At 35.5% G+C, this 17,541-nt stretch overlaps 1 protein-coding gene across 1 annotated transcript in view; it reads right to left on the bottom strand.

Moving 5' to 3' along the window:
* The window catches only part of LRCH1 (leucine rich repeats and calponin homology domain containing 1), a 179,489-nt gene that overhangs the window by 73,045 nt on the left and 88,903 nt on the right, over nucleotides 1-17,541 (bottom strand). The gene's annotated exons all lie outside the window — the stretch shown is intronic.

Genomic DNA, 17,541 nt, shown 5'->3' with positions numbered 1-17,541 from the left:
CAGAAGATGAGCCCATGGTCAGCCAGGAGACAGATGGGCAACGCATCCTGCACCACCAATAGCAACAGGAAGTTGATGCCAACTGCCCTCTTCCCAATAATGGGAGCAGGAAATTCCACGAGGACCAAAGCAACCAGCATGTGAAGACGTCATCTCATCCATTTTAATGAGATGGAGAGATCATCTTCCTGCAAATCACAAAACCATCAGCCAACTTTCAACGTTTTGAGTCTCTGTGGCTAAGCTCTGTTTAGGTATCTGTGAGAGAGCTAATTCAAAAGTGAAAGTAAAGTTGGACTTCCAGCAAAAGTGAAGCTGGAGCTTGGAGAGGGTGCAGTTTCACAGAGAAGCCAGCGAAGTCTGAGTCCAGGTCCCACCTCGGCTCTGCATTAAGAGGTTCTCTACTCAGAGTCTCTGAACTTTCTATCATCCATCATTGCTGAGTTTTCTGAGAGAAGAGAAAATACTAAATCAAATCTATGAATCATCCACATGTATATGTCAGCCACTTCTTTCACATCTTCCCTTACAAGGAGTCCTTTTCTGCTATCAAGTAAGGAGACAGATGGTTTTGTTTCCTTTTTTTTTCCCCACCATTCTGTTGATGAAGTCAGCAACCAGGCAGAGAAATTTCTAAAAATCTGTATGTCATGGTATTATATTTACTTAGAACTGCTGTGTGTATGCACATACAGGCAGGAAGCTTCAGAGGCTGTGGCACCGTGTGTGTGTATTTTGGATGTATATATCTGTGTGTGCAAGGGGGTGGGACAGACAGACAGACTGGAAACCCAACAAAATGTTACCAGTGGTCATTTTCTTGGGAGTAGGTACAATGAGTGAATTTTATTTCCTTTATTACACTTGGCTGATTTTTTTTTCTCCAAAATCACTACAGTGTTTTTAATTAGGAAATAAATATTATTATAAAAAGAAGAATTCATCTGGATACCAGTTACATGGGTGCTTCTATTTGTGAAAATCCTTTGAGATGTACACTTAGGATCTGTGCACTTTTCTGTGTGTTATATTTCAGTGAAAGGTTTCACTCCTCTACTGTCCTATGTGAGGGAGCGAGACCCTGGTTAGCCAAAGGACATCTCTAGTGGATGGGCTGAGAAAAAGTATGTGCTGTGCTCTTGAAGGAACCTTTCTAATGCGGGTGCTCTCCTGTAACTACCCTGACGTCTCTCCTGCTCCAGGTCCCCAGTGCCTAGACAGCAAGGTTTTAGCAAGAAAAGATACAGCCAAGTCTCCTCTCCACCGCCCAGATCCACAAAGAAAGCTATTTCCAGAATGGGGCAGGTGGTGGAGAGAGCTCTAAAAGGTTCCAGGAGAGGAGGTAGGAGATTGAGAGCCCTGCAGGGAAGTGGGGGACAGGTTCCTGGGACAAGAAAGACCAGCTGGTTCTTCATCCCCCCCTGGTTAGGCTGACAGGCAGAATAAGGGTGATGAATTAGCCCTGGCACTCTCTCCTTATCTCTGGGGGCAGTGGAAATTAGGGCTACCAGAGTGTTTTTCTGTCTTCTCACACCACGCCTGCTGCCCTGTCTCACGCACAGGAGCCCAGTGGGGCTCTTCTGGCTGAATGAGGAGGTGACTGGCTTCCCAGTGCCCTGCTGGGAGAGCTTTCTGCAAAGACACAGACTCCTGATAAGAGAACTCGGTTTATCAAAAGGTGGCAAGTAAATAATTTGGGATGCAATTTGTGGTTGTAAAATATTTATTAATACATAATTCAATAAAGTGAGGATTGGTAAATTACAATGTTAATATGGTAGTTTTATTATTTTGGAGCCATACTAAACTTCCTTTTGAAGAGAAGATAATAGGAACCAAGAAAAGTATGTTCAGAAACTTCTACATTTCTGTTTTCCACAGTATTAATGATTACAGTTAGAGATCTTTCCTACGTTTCTTTTCTTGGAAATGCAGATTTAAACTGTTCCCAGTCTTGCTACCTTAATGTAGGCATCTAATCGGATCTGCAGGTATTGAACTGGGAGAGCCATTTATTATGCCACTTAAGCAATGCAATGAAGGCTCTGCTCATTCAGAAGAGATCGTATGGTATTATTCTTACCAGAATTCTTCCAGGGTGGGTACTAATTCAAAATAAAGTAAAACTTAAGCTTCGAAAGCATTTATGGTTTCTTTGATGGGGACGAGGGCTATTTATACTAAAGGCTGCTGATAGAAGAGCTATTTATTTATGTCCCATATATTCCTCTATTTACACTGTAGTTAATCACCAGACAAATAAGATGACAAGACTTTAGCCATAACACACCAGAGATGTGGGGGCACATTTCTTCTACGTCATCCATCTGTTCTCTCAGCCTCTATTTTATATAATTTATCACAGGATGTTCCCATATTACTTGCAATTTCCCCAATAGAAAAAAGAGATACACATGCACACGAAAACCCATTAGCTCTCCAGCAAATATTTATAAAGGAGAGGAGAGACTGTTCTCTTTAATCCTCTACCCACATCAGCAGCCAGAGCTTTTTGAAACTGCTCATCTGGCAACAATTTTTCTCAAGCAAATAAGGGCCTCAGGCCACAACCCACTATCCTACCCACCACTTGTCTCCTGAGAGCCTCTGTGCTATAAACAGACCCTTTGCGAAAAGAATGTTTAAAAATAAAGCCATATAATGTCCGATAAGGTACTGGCCAACATTTATCTTCACATCTAGCCTACAAGCCATATCGGAAAGCAAAATTTTTATCAAAAATTTTTTTAACTCACTCATTACAAAAAAGTAAATTAGTGGGAGGAAAGGGCCGCTTACTCAGCAGTAGAAATTAGATTCAGTCATGGTGGCCTGAGAATTCCTGCCATCACAGAGTTGAGCCCACCCGGCATCTCCTGTGAGTCTCCCTGCCCAGTCTGGGTGGCGACGGCGCACGGAGGAATGAGCAGGGGCAGGAAGGCAGTGGGCTTTGACCAGTCCATGGTTACTGCTAATGCTTGTCTTCCACCTTTCTCAGCTGAATGACTCCTTATTAGAGTTGCCTATTTCCTCATTCCAAGGTGAAACAAGGCGGCTCCACATAGTATGGACGGTTTTGATAGCCTAAGTTTGCAGGATAAATTTCTCTTGGTTTCAAGTACCTCTATCCCTCACACTTAACATAATTCTTTAAGGAATTCACAAACCAAGCTACTTCTGTATGGTTTTACTCTTAGAGAGTCTTTTTTTCACGTATTTTGACTACAGCACTTATTAATATCCATGTTTTCAGACAGTATTTCACATAATTTATTATTGGTTTATCAGGAAGTTATTTTCCTCAAAGTATATGATGATAAAAATATGCTATATTCTTACATGTAATTTTATTATCAGGGCATCATATGCATCTTTTATTCTACTGAAATATATCTTTTTTGCATGCATACGGGTTCACTTAATAATGGAACGTGGAACTCACTTGACAGAAAATAATTTATAGGAAGATTTCTATAACAGATTGACTTTTACTCAATTGGTAAAAAGGTCACCAACTGTGGAATTATAAGACCTGGTTTCAAATCTCATCTCTGCCAGAAATCATCTCTATAACTATAGGTAAATCATTTAACCTCTTTGGCTTTGTCGTCCATAAAACAGACATAATACTCCCTACTACCTACGAAACATGATACATGAGATTATGGATGCAAAAGTGTTTAGCCCAACACTAAATCCACATATAAAGGTTAAACCAAACTTAACCGCTAAAGCAGCAAAGTATTAGGGAGGTGACCAAAAAAAGCATATGTGTGCTTAGCTAGGTCTTAGTTATTTTATTTCCTAATTGCTAAATTTTCAGCCACTTTTAAAATATGGTTTCATATTTCATTTGTTGAAACATGTCATTTAAAAAAAAGAAAAAGATGGTTACTCTAAGACTTGCTGAGTAGAACAAGGCTATAAAATTTCAGGCCAAAACAAACCATGTAACTATTTCCAATCTGGAGAACCAAGACTAGACCATTTAATCACATGAATGACTTTTTTTCTCCCAATTTCCCTAACTCTAGGATCCTACCAGTTCTCTGGAAAACCATGAATACCTAGGGATCACCATCTCTATTTATTACTCGGTTTCCAAAGAGTAACAGAAATAATTATGTGAAATCATTAACCGTCACAAATCTATTAAGAAAATGTCACAGCATATATCCGAAGGGCCACAAAGAAAGCAGAGCAGGTTTCCTGGCGTGGGCACCCCTGGCCACTCACCCTACCTGAGTCTCAGCCAGGGAGGGGAAGGAACAAATATGTCGTACTTATTGTTTGTTTGAATAGCATTGTCTGTAAACTGTAAATATTACTGTAACCAAGTAAGTTTCCTTTTTCACAGGATACCTTGCTTGTGTTTTTGTGTTCTTTTTGCATAACCTATCCTCCTTTCACTGAAGGCAGAGCAACTTTTTTTCTGTTTTGCATATGACAGTTGACTGCTAATTGTCTTCATGCACACACAACAATGAACAATATCTATAGAAAACCATTTCCTTTTCCTGCTTGGTCCATTCTGAAAAACCCACCACGGCAAAATTGTCTCACCCTCGGTTCCCTTTCATCACCGCCCTCCCCCTTCATTCCCACCATCATTATATGTCTGAGACAATTACCAACAGCAAAACGTTGCTTTAAGTTGCCTGGTGATATTTTGGTCACCTTTAATTTTGTCAATATAAAAATTATAAATGTTTTATAATTTTAATATTTTACACAAAATTGTTAATCTTGAATGAGATTATATATATGCATAAAATCTGGGAGTCCATGTTTAAATCTAACTTTGAAGGCAGTTATGCTACCGACAACTTCAGAATGACAATCATTTGGAAATTTAAAATGTTTCAAAACTAGAAACACTGAATCATCATTTCACAACTGGGTCTTGAACACTGTGTCACTCCGTTCCTCACAGACATAAAGGCCATGTTCTGAGAAAAAGAGAACCGAAAGAAAAGCATAAAGTGAGTGTCTACAGCAGCTCAGAACTGAGGCAAATCGCTGCGCTGGCCGTGTCGCCGTGCGTTTTCACTGTGCATTCCTGCACCATATTTGGCTACTGCAACCGAACTGATTTCCCACAGGAACAGCCTATCAGTCTCCGCTTGAGTATAAAAAAAAATCTTTCTTAAAATATTCCATTTTTACACCCCTAACGGTCAGCAACCACCATTACCAATGTCTGTAAGGAGATTTCAAAGTGCTGTTATTGGTAACTCGCCTCTTCGCAGTTATTTCCTCTCCTTTTTTTTCTAAAGAGTTTTTCCATTCTAAAAGGGCAAAGCTCTAAAAACTATTACTTTCAATTTCCTGTATAATATTTATTATGTCCTTCTTTCATTCTAAAATGGAGCTAAATGTTCAAAACCAAGAATTGTTGGATGTTTAAAGAGAACTCAGTATCTGATATTACCAAGAATATTAATTTGCCAACCCTCTCCTAAAGCAACAATGTGGGTTTGGGGTTTTAAGCACTAAGACTGTAGAGCCTGAGCCTTGTGTCTTAAAAAATACCACTGTGCAATATAGTTGCTGGCCCATAGGAAAACCATCACTAAATGGCCAAGAAGGATGTACTGGCACTGAAGATAATCGCCCCGCCCCCCCCCCGGCCTTTTGGAGCCATGTTGCAAGTAAAACGGGCTGTAGCTTGCTGTTACCAGGAAGGTACACCTACCTTATCCACCTTCTGCTTAACACCACTCCACCACAGCCATGAAATTATATATTTTTTACTTTAACATTTTTTTCTACAAAAACAGGATATTGATACTGACTTAAATGGTAACAGGCTACTCAGATCATCTTTTACCCAGAGACACTGAGTTAATAAAAAATATGTAATAAAAATTAAGATGCCTGAACATCATTGTTCATCATTTGAAGATGTGTGCCTCTCCATCTATTTCTATGAATTTTTGAATGTTTTCTATAGATTGACATGCATGAATATAAGTCTATATACATCCTCTTTTTCCCACTTATCCTTCCAAGGAAATGAGCCTTCAGAGAGCTTCTATCATGTAACTTGACAGCCACTGATAACTCAGTTCCATTTAACTGCTCTAATGCTTTTACAAATCAGTAGCATAGTCTCTTTAGTAATAACACTTTAGTAAAATCCACTTACTTTACTCAAATACCAGAACTTTGCCAATGTTTTTCTTAACCCATACCGGAATATGTATGACATGCCACAAAATTTGATTCAACAAATTCAACAAGCATTTCTTAGATAGTTATTACATATAAGGCACTCTGTTAGGCACTTATACAACTGTAATTTTATTTACATTCACAACAATCTTGTAATATAAGCATTAAACTCCCTACTTTTCAGATACAAAATCTGATATTATTCAGAGAATTTAAATAACTTACTCCAAGTTGCCTAGCTATGAATCACTCTGTATTAAGGTTTGAAACCAGGTGGGTTAGGCTTCAGATCAAAGTTTATGATGTTCCCTTAACACAACACCTCTTCTCACTTACTTTGGAATAAAAAGTGAAGGTAAACCAGGAAGCCAGTAGGACGGCACTGAATTCCAAACAGGGGGCAACAAAATGCTAAACTTGTAGTTCAATGATTGATTTATATAAAGAAGGATAGAGAAAAGGGTCAAAGATCATTTCTGAGACTTCAAATTGGAGTACTAGAGAAAAACAGTAACAGCATGGACAGGAACAAGAATCCAAGATACGCTAATTCGTGAAAGAAGAAAATGGGCTTAGTTTCGCACATGTTGAATTTTGAAGAGTCAAGAAGCATTAAAGAGAAACTGAATTTAAGGTTGAGCTTTGAGGAATTCAGCATTAAGGCGCAGGAAAAGAAAGAATATCCAAGCACTCGAATAGAGAAGAAACAGCAAAGTGAGTAGAAAAGCATGTGACCAAAGACAAGGAAGGATGGTCCTGTGGTATCAAATACTGAAAGGAAGCCAATTATTTTCTATAGTTACGAGTGCCCACTCCACTCAAGAAGCTATTCTCTAAGCTCTGAGAAAATACGAAATGTATATGAAGCTTAAAACTTAACCCCTAACAAGACTAGGCAACATCTCTCTGAGCTGATATCGCCTACATCCTGCTTGAACATTGGTTATATATTTTTAAAGTGTGGGAGCAGCGCACATTTCCTCCTTGGTTTCTCAATTTTAAGATAAAAAATTAGTGACTCCTAATGAATAAAGAAAGTGAGACTTCCTTTATGTATCTTATCATGTAAGGTGAAAGAATGAATTCCTGGCTCATCCTAATAACTCCAAACAAGTGTCTGTAGACGTTGGGCGCCGCCGTCAAATGCTCAAAGGCTGCCTCTGCCAAAGATCCCAGACTACTCTCTCCTCTTGGTACTGAGGTCACAATAGTATCTCACTGGGACTAATGTATGAGAAAGGCCACCACTTGTAAGTTTACTAAAATTCCCTGAAGATCACCCGTTCAAATTATCGGTCAAACAGTAAATGCACTACCCTCAAAGCACACTTGCTACCTTCTCAGTCCTCCGCCCACCACACAGCCACCCACTACACACAGACTTTTAGTCTATAGGACACAGGATCTGGAAGGAGTTTTACAATCCACACTGAAAAACACTGTTTATTATTTTCTTCTACATATGGTCCCATTCAAATACTTCAGGAAACCACAATCCTTGCATGAAGTGATATAAATTACACCATTGGGTAAATGATTTTGAATGGGCAAAACCATTGTTGGGGGTCTTGTCTAGCACACCCTTCCAGGTTATCTCTGCCTCTCACTGTCTTTGAATTATTTTTACAGCTCTTTAAATTATAGAAAACTGGTATTACTAAAAATCATTTTTGTCCACAGAAACACAGATCAACTGTGATGAGTGCAGCAGACCTGCAACTGATTATTGCTCTCTGGATACTGACCAGTTCTGCAACTATTTGTAAATTCACTTTAGCAAACCTACTAGGGTGCGTGTGTGCGTGTGTGTGTGTGTGTGCGTGGCATGTGTGTGTGTGTGTGTGTGTGTGTGTGTGAGAGAGAGAGAGAGAGAGAGAGAGAGATTCTCCTTTAAAGAGGTTATAACATCTAACTGGTTCCTTCAATAATTAATGAGTTAAATGCAATCTTTGACAGATGTTCATTTTACATTTGTATGAGAGTCATGAGTTTACCTTTCTTTAAAGAATTAACCTTTCATAGGTAATTCATTTTACCATTTCAAGAATGAAATCTCAGTGCAGACAATTTAAAGGCTCTTTCAGCTGCTTTAGACTTTTGGTCAAAGATCTTCTTCTCTTCAATACATAATACAGAGCTCTCAGAAAGTCTGCAAACATCCTCCCACCCCCTATAAGTTCAATCCTACAAAGAAAAGGAGGCCAAAAAAAACCTAGAGCAAATGTCACAAAAAATTAACAAATGTTAAATCTGACTAATGGGAGTGATTGATATATTCTTTGTACTTTTCGGTACTTATTTTTTTCTCAAAATAAATTAAATTCACTACTGTAATTGACAGATATGTGTCTGTGCATGTGTGTGTATGTGTGTGTATTTTTTTCAAGGTGTTAAATAAAAAATAAATCAGCCTGGATGGCAGCCCTGTGCAATACACTTTATGCTTTATTGTTTCCTGTGCCTTTCTGTTTTCTATTTATATTTCAACTCATCTTTCAATACTTTCAGTCCATACAGATTACTTGGCCTCTGGATATGACATTATTAAGGGGCATACTTTTTAATCTCATCCTTTTTTAGACATGAAGTCAGTTCCTGGAGAATTCTTTGGGTAATAAACATTCTTCCAAATCAGCGTTTACAAACTGGTGTTTGGAAAAGCACTATCCTAGGACATGGTAATAGGCAAGCCTCACGCAAAAAAAAAAAAAAGAGTCCCATGTTGCTTAGAGAGTCACAACGCCGATTAGCACAATAAATGAACTTTTTTAAAAAGCATATCTATTAACATCCAACAGAATATTTTTCCACAGAATGTATTTTGGAGAAATGGCTTTCTACTTACTCTTTAATCTATTCAATGGCATCACTAAGGTTAGAAATAAATAAACAATGTTCCTCTTATGGAGTCTAGCAGATAAGTTTTCTCCAGAGCTATTATTCTCGAGTCATGAACAGAAGAATTAATCACTGAGTAGAATGGGTCAGTTTTCCTAAATTATTTTCACATATCTTTTTGCTATGGCTTGACAGTTGCCAAATGTAGTATCAGAAAACACTGCCTGATTTCTTGAGGTTAGGTAGATAAATTGAGATTAATAGATAACACAGTTCCGTATAATCCAACTCTAAAATTGACCAACCCATCTTTGTTATTTGGATCTTACTGTTTAAAGAGACTATATCATTCTATTTGTCCTGATCATCCATCTGGTCCAACAGTGTAAAAAGTATTCTGAGAAATGACAGGAGATGAAAAAAAATGCCTTACAGAATAAATTGCTCTTGTCAAAATCATCCCTTTTGTCTCCTGAATATCCACCCAATCCCTTGACTCTTTTAAGATAAAGAACCACAGAATTTGTATTTATTCTTGACTTAATAGCTCTTCCCTGGAAAAAGTGCTATTTGAAATTCTTGGCTACATTGTTTTATCAAGATTTCCCCTCCCTGAGTTCACAGAGCACAAGTATTCCTTTCAGTAGTAGGATTATATTTTAAACACCATATTCTACAATTTCCCAGCCACTACAGCACAGCGTGCATGTTTTATTACTTTTGAAAATGAAGTAACATATTTAGATCTGGACTGTGAAGATGAGAAAACCAAACTGTGTCTCTTTTCTCAAAAGTAACTGTTATTATGTGTCTGGTTACTGTAATTGTTACTAATAAGCAAATGAAAACACCAAGAGAACCAAAGTGACCCCCTGGCTTGGCCATTATGTCCCCAGACTACAGAAAACCTACTTGCCTAAAGCCCTAATTCCATGTGGCCTTTAATTTAAGGCACCAGGAAGGATTGGAGGATGCTGATGAAATAGAAAAGACAGAGCTCAACAAAGAAAGAATTAAAAATTACAAAAGTCTCACAAACTCCAATTTAATGAGTTAAAGGTTTTAAGACTAGTTCTTATCCAGTTTGAGAATAAAATAACTTAAGTCAGAAATTTAGTGTCAAGTCAAAGTTTGTTTATAGCGAACCAAAAAAATACACTATTATAAGAGTAAGAGAGTACATAAAATTTCACTTATGAGTTTAAATGTGTAGTTCCTGTGCTTTATAATCCACCCAATAAGAGCCTTTTCAATTAAGGAATCCCATGGTACCATAATTTTCCTGCATTCAAAAAAATTACTGTACTTTCACTCTTGATATGTTTAAAGGCATTCTTGTGCTTGAAAATGACCCCAAATGTAAAGAAATGAGAACTATAAAAGAGATAAAGAAATGTGAAAGATAGAATGAGAGGTCTAACATATAAACAATATGTCTTTAAATACAGAAAAACAGACACACAGACAAATGGAATGGAACTGAGTCCAGAATTACAACCCCATATATATGGGTAAATAATTTTTAACAAAGGAACCAAAAACATACAGTAGAGAAAGGAAAGCCCCCTCAATAAATAGTGCTGGGAAAACTGGAAAACCACATTTAAAAGAATGAAACTAGACTGCTCTCTGTCACCACACACCAAAATTAACTCAAACTGGATCAAAGACCTGGATATAAGATCTGACACAATAAATTGCATAGAAAAAAAACACAGGTACTAAACTCATGGACCTTGGATTTAGAGACGATTTTATCAATTTGACCTCAAAGGTAAGGAAAGTAAAAGCAAAAATAAATGAATGGAACTATATCAAACAAAAACATTTCTGCATGGCAAAAGAAATCATCAACAAAAAAAAAGAGGCAACTAACTGAATATATTTGCAAACAATGCCTCTGATAAGGGCCTAATATCCGAAATATACAAAAAGCTCAATTTAACATTAAAAAAAAACAAACAATCCAATTAAAAAATGGACAGAGGACCTGAACAGAAACTTCTCCTAAGATGACGTACAAATGGCCAACAGGCATATGAACAGATACTCGATTTCACTGGCTATTAGGTAAAAGCAAATCAAAACCACAATGAGATACTATCTCACACCTGTTGGCTATCGTCAACAGGACAAGTAATAACAAGTGCTGGAGGGTTTGTAGGGAAAAAGAAACTGTCGTAACTGCTGGTGGAATGTAAATTGGTACAGCCACTATGGAAAACAGTATGGAGGTTCCTCAAAAAACTAAGAATAGAATTACCATATGACCCAGCAATCCCTCGTCCAGGTATTTATCTAAAAAACTTGAAAACATTTATCCGCGAAGATATATGCATCCCAATGTTCACTGCAGCATTATTCATGGTGGCCAAGACAGAAAGAACCAAAGCGCACATCAATAGATGACTGGATAAAGAAGAGGTGGTACATACATACGATGGAATATTACTCAGCCATAAGGTAAAACACTGCCATATGTGACAACATGAACAGATATTGAGATTACCATTCTAAGTGAAATAAGTCGGACAGAAAAAGTTGAGAACCATACGATTTCACTCATATGTGGGATAAAAACTAAAGGTAACAAACATGACATATAAACAGAGACTCATGGACACAGACAGTGGATTAGTGGTTACCAGAGGGAAGAGAGGGAAGAGGGAAGGTGGAGGTAGATAGCGGAAAGGGGATCAAATATGTGGTGACAGAAGGAAATGTAACTTTGGGTGGCGAATATACAGTGACGTATAATATGACGTATTATTGGATTGTATACTTGAAATCTATTTGATTTATTAACCAATGTTACTCCAATAATTTTAATTTAAAAAAATCAAGGTAAAAATCAAGGTGGATTTAAAATAAAGAATAGAAATAACATATAGTTTGGAAAAGAATGCTTGCAGTTTAAGCTTTCTGTATATGCTATTACTGTTAGAAGGATGAGAAAGATATTTTTTACCTACAGAACTTTAGACTTTTGTAAGTCAAAAGTTTATATTAACAATTGATAGGTAATCTTTCTACTAAAAGTATAAACATACAATGACTACCTTCTAAAAGAGGAAGAAAATATTAGAATAAAAAATGCTCAGTATGTTCAATAGAAGGTAGGAAAGAGCAGAGAAAAAGACAATCTTGATAAACAAAATACAAAATAAGGAAAATAGAAATTCACATTCATAAGTAATTATAACATGTAAATGGCTTAAACTCACTATCATAAAGATGATCAGATGTTTTTAAAAATAATCTGTTTATACTCTATTTGGAGACATACCTAAAACTTAAGGTTGAAAGGTTAAAAATAAAGGGGTAGAAAACGAAATATGAGGGTAAAAATGATCAGAAGCTAAGATATAAGTATTAATTTCATATAGAATACACTGTAACTCAAGAAGAGCATTTTAGGGATAAAGTGAATCACTATACAACAATAAAACCTGAAATTTGCCAGAAAGACATGCAATTTTGAACTTGGCCTCAAAATACCTGGTCTATAACTTAGTTTTAAAATATATACATTAAAAACTGATGGAATTACAGGGAAAACCCAACACAAGTCCACAATCATCCTATTTTGCTTAACATATATTTCTCAGTAACTGATATACACTAAGCAGACACAAAATATGTTATGGTAGAAAGGATGTGGGCTCCTAAATTTTAGAGTTATACTTAATGGATTTACTAGAACCTAACATATAACACTTATATGTTATACAGTCTTTTCAAAAATATGTGGAATATTCATAAAATTAACTATGTGTAAGCTATAAAGCAAATCTCAATCAATCTAAAGATTGAAACAGAAAAATTCTCTAAACATGACACAATTAAATTCAAAATCAATTTTAAAAGATAACTTTAAAAATCTATTCTATAGAAAACTTATGGTTCAAAAAATACTGAAAATTGGAAGATTTATGATTGGTTTAAAAAACTATTACATATCAAAACTTTTAGGAGTCAGTTAAAGCATCATGTAGTGGGCAATCTTTGGCCTCAAATACATTTATAAAAAATAAAAATAACTAAAAATTAATGAGCTAAATGTTCAAAACTCTAGAAATTAGAAAAAGAATATATAAGAAAATAGAAAGAAATGTGATAAATAAAACTTGCATTTTATATATATATAGAAAATTAATGAAATAGAAAATAAAGACTCAAAAAAGATGGTCACTAACATTAAACGTTAGTTTAAAAAAAATACACCATTAAAACAAACTTCTGAAAAAATGAACAGAAGAAAAAAATGCAAAAAGTTACAATATTAGGAATTAAAAAGGGGAAACAACTACAGGTACAGTAGAAATTTTTAAAATTACAAAGGCCTTCCCTTATTTAAATATTTAGTTGGTCTCCTGGAAAATTTTCTAACTATTTTTATGATTATGTAACTGTCCTAAGGGGCAGGGAATGTAATGGAGCACAGTGTTAAATAAGATAACAAAAATGAAAGTGCTAAGCAGACTACAGAGTGTCAAGAAATTAATTCCACTCATGTCTATTATTCTTATTTATGAAACGACGCAGCCTAGGGATAAATCGCTCTGCTATTTCCTACCTAAAGGTTGTTGAAGGGCTCAAATATGAATTCCAAAATCCCACACCTTCTTTCACATGTTCATGTTCTGTTCTTCTTTCCTTCCCTCTTCTCATCTACAGTAATTGTTATGAGCCTTGGTAAGCTAAATGTTGTTAGAGGAAATAAAGGAAGTTGATTATTGATGAAATGGAAATGTTTCGAAGGGCTTTTGTCTGTCTAGTTAGAAAATAAATGTAATTATCAGCTTGTTCATTTGGGGCTTGCAGAAAAAACTTTTAGAATTACTAAAAACCAAAAAAAAAAAATATATATATATATATATACAATAAATTGGAAGTAGGTCTTCACCCCACTTTCAGAAAGCAAACCTGCAGCACTAAGATCTTGAAAACTCTTTTAAGATTAGAAGCAGAACTGAAAACAAAACCAACACATCTGACAGCGGTCTAACTATCAAAGCCATAATATCCCTTTTGTGTTTCTGTTCTTTTTTTCAATAGAAACACTGATCTTTTTTTCAATAGAAACACTGATCTAAAACAACATCTGTGATCAGGTGATGTGTATAATGGAAAAATCCTCTTTGGAAGGCTTGCCAAGTATGGGCTATACTAAAAAGGAATGGAATTTGGTAAGAAATATCTTATTATTAACTCATTCACATTTCATAAAGCCCATCAGCTACCAATGCCAATGGACATAATTTTACAGGCACGATAATTTATAAACACATTCAAATTTTAAAGATATTTAATATGTAAATACATTAAAATTTATAGGTTCCACCTTGAAAACAAATGCCCAGGAAGCACACTAGAAAAGGCAAGACATAAACTATGTGCTGTTGCTCACACAGTGGGTGATCCTGATGGTCACTGCCAACTTTAACATTTTACAAAAATATTTTCAAATTTAGGATACTTCCAAATACCTGTGTTTTGGTGTCTTCCTGCTGATCTGTCACTTCACAAGACACAATCTAGCTACCAAAGGCCAGTTCCAAAATATATAAAGTATTCTCGTTTTCCCTTTGAATGAGGTAAAATTTTCATAAAAGGATGTGAAATTTACAAGTTTGTCTTGAATTGAACAAAATTCTTCACCTTTTCCGGTTTAGGAAGACACCATCAATTTTATCAGTTTTCAGATAGAAGAAATGTTATCTTACAATTGAGACTTTTTCAGAAATGTCAGTGCAAGGAGACTTAGAGATAAAATTAATATTTTTAGAAACAATTAAAATTAACTTGTGTTCACAACAAAAATATATAAAATCTGCATTTTAAGGCAACTCTAGCTTGCAGGATGCTTCTTCCAATCCTTCCAATAGAAAGCAATATTGAGGATTAAAGATTATTTCTCAGAATGATCCCCGCCCCCAGGAATGTGGGGATACAGGTTATACAACCATCAGGAAGTTGGTTCTTTCTGCACATTGTTTAGCAGCCAAAAAGAATGCCAGGCTTCAGAAAAAGCAACCAAAACAGATTCCTTTTTACGATGTGATAACGTTTTGTTCAAGAAGCTTTCCCCTTTTTTATAGGCAATGCCTCATAATCTACTACTAGTAGATTGGGAGAGATAGGGAATTCTAAAGAATAAACCAGATCCTGGCTCTGTGTGTTTCATCCACCAAAAGTAAAATCATTCACCAAGAGTTCGGAAAGCAATATGATCAAAGGCTGTAAAGAAACTTTTTTTCTTTTTCTTTTCTTTTTTTTTTTTGATAGCTTCTATTCCTGAACCTCTCTGTGAGATGAAACTTTAAAGCTAAGATCTCTATTCTTAGATTCACAACACCCCTATGATTGCCAAGAGTTTTGCTAATCTAGGTAGTCTATTTTCCTAAGGTACATTTTCTTCATGAGTCTCATCAACAACAACCTCTCCAACATCTTAAAATAGATTTTAAACTTTGTGAGGCTTTCCTGTGTAACTCAGGTTCAGTATGTTTGTTCCTATATAGGAACAAGTCTTGCTTAATCATTTTTATTGTTCTTGGCCACATTTCTTGGATTAAGCCCCTTTATAACAGGAAGAGACACAGTGGTCCATATACTAAACTAACATACACTATTGTTGCAGATACAAGGAAGCAAAGATTAAAAGCCCAGATCCTTCAAACACAGGCTACATAAACAGCAATAAATTAATATTTTCCACAAATATGACATTTCTATCACTTAAGTGTTTTAATGGCATTTAACAGTGAAGATTTTTTTCACATGTGCTAATTAAACTCATCTCTAGTCTAAGACAGAAATTGGGTTCCTGGCAAGAAGCAGCCATTTGACATTTAAAGATAACATCACTGAGAGATCCTGTCAGCCAAGAAGGTGGGTAGGCAGTGATATAACACCACCACCGCCACCATCATCTTTGTTATCATCATTATCACCATCAACATCAAATATTTATGGCTGTTTACTCTCCTGGAGTACCTAACATATCCCAGAGGGTATAATCAACTTTAAATGTTTCCTATAAATTCAAAGTAGCTTCATATGGCATCTCTTCTACTTTGAAACATACAAAATTAGGAATTTCTACATGAAATTTATTAAAAAGAGAAAAAAATTAAAACAGTGAGACCATGTTTAGTTTTAATTAGAAACATGAAATCTGTGAAAATATGAAAAGCAGCTTCTCTGTACTATTTTATCTAATAATTTTTATTTCTAGTTAATAGAAATAAGAGGGAAAATTATAAGTACTACAGAAAAGAAAGTGTTTTCTGGTACTTATTCTTAAAATCTAATGAACTTGCCTATTTGTTCAAGCTCTTTCAGAATGTACTATATTTGATTACTCTGCCTTAAGTGTGTGCTCAAAAATAATTTACAGTATTTAATTTTCTGAAATTTATACAGACTTCCTCATTATATCTAAGTTAGTGATAATGTCATGATTTGACAACTTCTGTCTAGAATATAAGCTTCTTCTTTCACATAATATCCCATTTACAACTAGTACAGAAAATAAATTATATTGAAGGCAACCCAGAAGTTCTTCTACAAGGCAGTATGTTTGCAATATCCTGAGTTCTCTTTTTTTTTTTCAAGTGAATGGATTGGCAAACTCTCCTCCAAAGGCCAAAAGGCAACAGAAGTCCCCCACGCTTCTTCACCACATCCAAGAAGAAATACACTTTATTTTGTTGACTTAAGTTTCATGAGGGGTAGAAAAGAAATGAAAAAGCCACAATGACTGATTTTGGTCATTATGAATGAGACATAATGTCATGATCACACACAAGCACAATATTCTAAATTCCACCTGGTTATCGGCTTAGGGGTGGCTGGGAGCAGGCTGGTAGTTTGAGAACAGGAAGAACTCACACAGACAACACCACTATCATGTGGACATTACTCAACATCTTAGAAGACTTGCAATTTAATTAGATGCCACTGATATTTTCTAGTAATTATTACATATTTGACAATAAACATGTAACATTCGCCTACTATTTCACAAGCTACAAGTAAATCTTTTAGGCGAATCACTTCTAAAGAGAGAAATAACTCAATTTCAAGGGTCTAATTCTTAGAAGACATGTTTTAACTTAACTCAATATTTAAACAGGTGTTAAAGGCATTATAAATAAATAAATAAACAAGATGACCCTCTCCTGGTCACTTCAAAGCTTGCCCTATGTTAAATTTTATGTTACACATTTATGTTCATGAAGTAAATTTGATAGAAGGTATCAAAAATAATTATACATGTATATTACAGTCCCTGGCGTTCAAAGATGTTAGAAGATATACAATATCTCTAAAAAGTAAGAGACATACTTTTTCCTAATGTTCTTCATTTAGTTATCAATTCCTTTAGAGAGTCACGATTCATCACCCGAGAATATGTCTTAAAATATGGTAATATTAAAGTAGCTGATGTGAACAAAGAAAAACAAAAAATTAAAATGACCTATATAAATGGGTAGAAAGATAGAGGCGAACAAGAAATTAAAC

Source organism: Pteropus medius, unplaced genomic scaffold (assembly GCF_902729225.1).
Source record: "Pteropus medius unplaced genomic scaffold, Ma_sr-lr_union100, whole genome shotgun sequence".
Classification (NCBI taxonomy): Eukaryota; Metazoa; Chordata; class Mammalia; order Chiroptera; family Pteropodidae; genus Pteropus; species Pteropus medius.
The sequence above is the reverse complement of the archived record's forward strand: the minus strand, read 5'-3'. Positions and strand labels throughout refer to the sequence as shown.